Genomic DNA, 6,457 nt, shown 5'->3' with positions numbered 1-6,457 from the left:
GAGAGTAGGGGCAGGAGTGGCAGTAGTGGGAAACTGCTGGGGGGAGAGGGGCACTCCTCATAAACAAGGGTACCTGCATAATGAACATTTGTATACCTGACCCTCAATTGTACCCCACATATTTAAGATTAAAAATTTTTTAAAAGAGGTTCATAATGGAAGTTAGGGCATGTGAGCTCAGACTCCTGAGTGACTGACTCGGCCTCACTTACACCTCTCTGTCTTAGATGACTTCCATGAATGTACCTCTGAGGAGGAACATTCTAGTAACACTATCTACTAGAACTTCAGGCACATGTCTGTAGATGACTATACAGCATCTAGCAAGTCATCCTTTTTGAGAAGTTAAAAATAATTATAATTATCATCAATAGATGACAGTCCAGAGAAATGCTTGCCTTGAACTTTTCTTTCCTTTGGATCTTTGCCCGAGTGTTTTGATTTATTCAGAATAGTTTTCTACCACTTTCCCCATCTGTGCATATCCTTTTTCATGGCTTAGCTTCCATGACAACTCCTTCAGGAAGCCGCCCCTGATAGCTATCATCTCTCCCTTCTCTGAGTTGCATTTACATTTCTTCTTCTTCTTTTTTTTTTTAAGAGATAGGGACTTGTTATGTTTTGCAGGCTGGTTTCAAACTCCTGACCTTAAGCATTCCTCCCACTTCAGTCTCCTAGAGTGCTGGTATTATAGGCATGAGCTCTCTCATGTAGTCCTCCACTTACATTTTATCTGAATTTTCTCCCTGTTGTTTACCCTTTATAGCACCAGGGCCACTCATGTGCTAGTATAGTGTCTAGGAAGGTAAAGGGGTAGTACTAGAAGCCAGTGTGTCAGTGAGGCATAGTGAAAAACCCCACAAGTGAGGAAGTTCCCAAAACACTCATTTCTTTAAAAACTGCACATTTTACAACAATCATAGGAAAGTTTATCTTAGGATCCTGGGATAATGTGTTTCCCATCTTAGAACCAGTAAATGTTTATCTTCCGGCAGTCCCTGTCAGTGAGACAGTGTTATCTTTCAAAGCTGTTTGCTCAGTGACCTTACAGACCCTATTCAAACTTGGCTTCACATCAGGCAGTGCTTAGCAGTGGCCCTGGAGGCATTGGCGCTAGTACTGACCCCAGTTTCCTCAGCCTTAGTCTGGTTTCCTCAGCCTCACCTTGCTCAGCACTTCTTGGGGGCTGAAATCCTGAACCGTCTGCTTTTTATAAAAACAATGTATTATAGCATTTTCAAGAACAGTTTTTTAAAACACTGGGAGGCTCATATGTCTTCTTTGGAGAACTGTCTATTCATATCTTTTGCCCACTTTGTAATGGGGTTGTTTGTTTTTTTTCTTTTCAGCACGTTTGAGTTCCTTATAGATCCTAGATGTTAGGCCTTTGTCAGACATACAGTAGTTGGCAAATATTTTTTCCCAGTCTGTGGGCTGTCTCCCTGCTCTCTTGATGGTTTCTTTGGCTTTGCAGAAGCTTGTCAGTTTGATAAGGTCCCACTTATCTATCTTACCTCTTATGGCATGGGCACTTGGGGTTTTGAGCAGGAATTGAATGCCAGTTCCAATTTCCATAAGAGTGTCTCCTGCATTTTCTAGGGTTCTTATAGTTTGAGGTTTTACATTTAGGTCTTTGATCCATTTCGAGTTGATTTTTGTGTATGGGGATAGGTAGGGGTCCTGTTTGAATCTTCTGCATGTGGTCAGCCTGTTTTCCCGGCACCATTTACTGAATAGATTCTCCTCTCCCCAGTGGTAGTTGGTAGAGGCTTTATCGAAGATGAGTTGGTTGAGAAATTGAGATTTTGTTTCTGGAATCTCAAGTCTATTCCATTGGTCTATATGCCTGTTCTTGTATCAATACCAGGATGCTTTGATTGTTATAGCTTTATAATAAAGTGTTCAGCCTCACTAATCATCAAAGAAATGCAAATTAAAACTACATTGCAATACCACCTAACTCCAGCCAGAATGGCATCATCAATAACTCAAAATATAACAGATTCTGGAGAGGATGTGGTTAAAAGGGAACACTTTTACACTCTTGGTGGGAGTGTAAACTAGTACAGCCTCTGTGGAAAACAGTGTGGTGATTCCTAAAAGATCTAAAAATCAATCTTCCATATGACCCCACAATCCCCCTCCTGGGAATATACCCGGAAGAACTCAAATCACTCTATAAAAAAGATATCTGCAGCATTGTTCACAATAGCAAGAACATAGAACCAAACTTGCTGCCCATCAAAAGAGGACTGGATAAAAAAAAAATGTGGTACATATACACAATAGAATATTATGCAGGCATAAAAACAAAATCATGAACTTCCCAGCAACCTGGATGGACTTAGAGTCTATAATACTGAATGATCTTTCACAGAAACAAAGAACTGAGTATCACATGTTCTCACTCATAAGTGGACCTTGAACAACTATCTTAATACTACAAGAAAAGAATTGACAGTAGCGGGAAACTGCGGGGGGTGGGGGGTGGGGAGGTGGGATTGGCAGTAGTGGGAATCTAACAGGGGAAGGGGGAGAACACCTCATCAACAAGGGTACCTGCACAATGTATACCTAACCCTGAATTGTACCCTAGAATTTTAAAATAAAAAATTTAAAGGTGAAAAAGAAAAGAAAACACTGGGAAGAAACAAAACTCCAAACATCATTATACAACTGCATAGGAAACAAAGCCTATGAGTTCTGATCCTATATGTTCTATGTGTTTAGCAAATAGGTTCAAGCTCCCTAACTTCTTTTGCTTGCCCCATTAAAACTGTTGCTTGCATACACACGCACACACACACACAGATACACACACACACACATACACACACACACACACACCTGTACAACCACACCCAAAGCCACACACCCATACCCAATTTGTTTTGTTTTACAGATTGTTTCCTGATTATTTTAGTTTCTGGGATACAAAAGCAAGCAGCATATGATATCTGTTCCCTTACAATCCTTTCTCCATGCGTGTATAAAGCTTTCACATAGTTGCATCATAGTGTGTATATAATTTTCTACTTTTCTTTCAGCACTTAACATAAAACCATAAGCCATATTTCAACATTCCTGCAGAACCTTTGTGATTCAATATAGGGATTTTGTTTTTTAACAGACCTGAGGTCAGGACCCACCTCTATCATTTAGTAGCTGTATTACCTTGGACAATTAATTAACTTCTGTGGGAATCACCTTCTCTCTAAAATAGTGTTGACAATATCTGCTTCATGCTGTCGGGAGTAACACATGAGGTACAGATGAAAAAAGTCTTAATGACAGCATATATAACAATAGCATCTTCAATAAATTCTGGCTAAAAATAATTACCTTCATAAAATATAAATGTTTATGATGGCATAGTATTCCAAGTGGAAAATAAAAGTTATTTTTGAAATACAATGATATACTTTGATATATGATGAGATGCTTAGCATGCATCCACAGTCTCTTTAAATTCCAATTTTAGCCACTTGAGTTGGATGTTCATCTGTTGTCCGAGTGTAGCGACCTCTCTCTCTAATTACAGCCCTTCCATAGAGCAGGAACAAGGGATGTATTTCAGCTTGTTCCTGCTCTGTCCTTTCCTTCCTTCATCCTGGATACCACTTCTCTCCAGTGGTGCTAATAAGAGTATTCATCAACTGGTGTCAATGTTTACATAGGCAATATTCACCAAATGATCCCTGGGTTTTCTGTATGATCGTCAACAGAATTGCAGGATGTTTACACATCAAGGAAAGAAGCAGTTAAGAACCCAGTAAATGAACAGAACACTTTGCAAAGATCAAACATGTGCTAATGAGGAAGCTGTCAACTTCACAAGTTCCGTTTGAATCTCAGGTTATTTGTGAAACCAAGGAAACAGGAAGAATGAATTCTGCTGATTACTGCAAAGGGAGGGGAGAAGCTTTGGCTAGAAAGTTCTTATATATATATTTACTAAAGCTCTATAAATAAATATACAGCCCTGATTAACATTACATTTTCTTGTCAATATCTATAAATATAGTTAGATCTGGTGATAATTAAACAATGAGTAGCGAAATTTTACTAGGGTTGCTATTTGTTTTGGTTGCTTTGTTTTGTTGTGAGGAAGGAGAGAGTGTTGGCATCAAGATGATATATTGGGAAGAGTTCTTAATTACAATCTACAGAATTCACCTTTGCAAATCTGAGTAGAAATAGAATTGATGGAAGGATAGTTAGATAGTGATAGAATATCTGTTAAGGCTACAGGATCAAATGACAAAACCTGAGCATCCATGAGCCATGGTCAACCACTCCTCTAGCAGAAACACCACGGATGCTGGCAATTGAAACGTATGATGCTCGGGACTGACTTCAGAAGCACTGCCACCCTAATCCCCAGGAATTGAATCTCTCTGCATCTGAGTTTGAGAGAAAAGATCAGTTTTTCTAGGTTCCCCTGCCTGTTCACCACACGGTCCCTTCAAATTTGTCTCCCAAGGACAGTCTGATTAGAAGCGTGGTCAGGAAGGTGGCGGCAAGACGGCGACAGAACAGATCAGACTGTAAGAGTCTCTGCAAAATCGAATGCCCATAAAGACTCTCTGCGTAAGTGGGTGTATGCTGGTGGTGGGTGATGAAAGTCCGTCTGAGGGGAGACAGGTTCACGCACCCAGGGCTCTTCTCTGGAGGTGACTGCAACTCCCCACCACCCCCAGCGTACAAGATCATCTGCCATTCTCGGTATTCTCGCGACTCTCTTGAGAGGCGGCAACAGAGAACAGCTGCCCCTCACCACCCAGCACCCAGCCCACGCCATCACCTGCAACAGCAGACCCAGCACGAGCCCCAGGAACCGTGGAGAAGGCAGGGCTTGGAAATCTGGAATGGGGCCCCACCTGCGTAATGCACATTTGTATACCTAACCCTGAATTGTACCCCACATCTTTAAAATAAAAAAGTAAATTAAAAAAAGAAGTGAGGTCACATGCCGGTACCTAAATGTAGGGGACCTGGGAATGTGAATTTTCTTGTTTTCGCTTTAGGAAGGTGAGACATAATGTGGGAAATTAACACAGTGTAGTGACATCAAATAGCTCAAGTGGTGAATGGCCTTTCTAGGGTCCCTCATTTTGAGTGTTCTATATACACCTTACTGTGGATTTTTCCGTTCAGTACCCGTCAGCTTGCTTGTGATAGATCCCACCTCCCCAGGTCCCAGGACTGTTTTAACTCTTTGCGACCACCAAGAGAACTAGCCATTCATGAAATATGTAACCCTGCTTCCTTCTTCCCTCCCCTCTCCAACATACCCAGCACTGGTTAGGGATATTGAGATGATGAAAATAAAATTGATTTTAGTGTGTACGATCAAACATCACATATTTTCATGGTGTGAGACCTGTGGCTCCCCTTTCTGTTTATGGTTTGATGCAAGCATAGCAACAGAAAAAGGCATCCATTTTTTCTTAGAAACTGGATGGCATAAGAGGGAAGTAGGATGCATTGGTAAGATTATCGTAAAACGTTTTGTAAGGCAAGAAAATAATATACAATTTCACCATCATTAGGCATATAGTCCTAAGTCAGAATACTAATTACTGCAATTGAAAATATAATGGTTAAAATGGTCAATGTTTCCAAATAATAACTGTAGAATGCTTAGATGGGAGGAAAATAAACCTATTCTTCAGTGGTATATTTAGAAATCTTATCAATTTTCGACATTCATAGCTAAGAGCAATTCAATCTATTTTGTCAATTTAATTGTAAGCCAAATAATTAGTGTATGTGAAAGATCAATAAAGATATGTCAATGTAATCACAAACCAGGTTTTAATAACCGATTTAACTAATGATGAGTTTCTCACTGGATCATCTGTATACACTGGAGAGTTTCTCTAATATTATATCTAATATTCCTAATATTATTATTTATATTTTTAAAAATTTTAAATCACAAATGCAGTATGCTTATTACAGAAAATTTAGAAATATATGTAAGCAAAAAAAGAAATCACTCATTTCCTCATGAGTCTTAGTCTGCTCAGGCAGTCATAGCAAAATATCAGAGACAGAGAGGCATAAACAACAGGCATTTATGCTCTTACAGTTCTGGAGGATAGTTGTCTCAGATCAAAATACAAGTCAATTTAGTGGCAAGGGTGGGGGGATGGGGGGATGGGGACAAGTGTGTGTCCAGGACTTCTCTGATGTCTCTTCTTATAAGTGTGAATTTCATCACAAGGGCCCAACCTTTATGACCTCTTTTAACCTGAATTCCTTCCCAATGGTCCTAGTACATTGATGGATGTGGTTTCAACATATGAATTTGAGGGAGACACAACATACAACTCAGAACATCATGTTCAGAATATAAATGTGCTGACTGTTTTCATTCTGTAATTTGCATAAGAACTAAAACAAATTTTGTATAAAATGAGAGTATGCTGATTTGTAACTCACTTTCTGCCTT

The sequence above is a fragment of the Carlito syrichta genome, unplaced genomic scaffold (genome assembly GCF_000164805.1).
Source record: "Carlito syrichta isolate Samal-C Ts95f unplaced genomic scaffold, Tarsius_syrichta-2.0.1 Scaffold302457, whole genome shotgun sequence".
In the NCBI taxonomy this organism is placed as follows: domain Eukaryota; kingdom Metazoa; phylum Chordata; class Mammalia; order Primates; family Tarsiidae; genus Carlito; species Carlito syrichta.
This window is presented reverse-complemented; position numbering follows the sequence as displayed.